This window comes from Synchiropus splendidus, chromosome 4 (genome assembly GCF_027744825.2).
Source record: "Synchiropus splendidus isolate RoL2022-P1 chromosome 4, RoL_Sspl_1.0, whole genome shotgun sequence".
Taxonomy (NCBI): domain Eukaryota; kingdom Metazoa; phylum Chordata; class Actinopteri; order Syngnathiformes; family Callionymidae; genus Synchiropus; species Synchiropus splendidus.
In genome coordinates, this window is record NC_071337.1 from 33,340,813 (window position 1) to 33,341,424 (window position 612).

The following is a 612-nucleotide window of genomic DNA, read 5'->3' on the forward strand; positions in this document are numbered from 1 at the left end:
GATGTCTATGCCTCTGTCTATGATCATGGGACAAGGGACTGTGAGGATATATTTATAATAATAATCATAATAATCGAAGATGATCGCAGGTTCACATACGTTCATGGAAGGATGGTTAAGAGTCGGGGTCTCCAAATTGACACCTGATTGGTTAAACTGTGTGTGTTTGGTTGGCTGGAACAAAAACCTGCAGCCCTTTCTGGGACAGTTTGGTGACCCCTGTTTAAGAGAATTGTTTTTTTGGAGATGAACATCATGTCTGTCAGAGTGAGTACATGAATGAAGTTTTCACTGCAAGATAAAGCAGGTCACATCCCTGGGTGGGCTCGAACTACCAACCTTTTGGTTAACAGCCAAACGCGCTAACCTACTGCGCCACAGAGACATGCAGATACACAAGAAAATGTGGATCTGTGAACGTTTTTCAGTTTTCAAGGTTTGAAGATTGTGCAGAATGATTGTGTGATTGAAGTAAGTCATAACTATGTGTTTTTCAGCAAAGAGAGAGTGTGAAAGAAAGATGGTAGCAGTGCTTTAGGGAATAAATGAATAAAGAGAATGAGAGCAAAAAGTTCCACCATTTCATCTTTGCATCGACCAACACTGTCTTCC

At 41.0% G+C, this 612-nt stretch overlaps 1 non-coding gene across 1 annotated transcript; it reads right to left on the reverse strand.

Moving 5' to 3' along the window:
* Positions 1-311: 311 nt before the first annotated feature.
* trnan-guu (transfer RNA asparagine (anticodon GUU)) lies at positions 312-385 on the reverse strand. Its single transcript has one exon. It is a non-coding gene; the product is annotated as a tRNA-Asn (tRNA).
* Between the last annotated feature and the right edge of the window lie 227 nt (positions 386-612).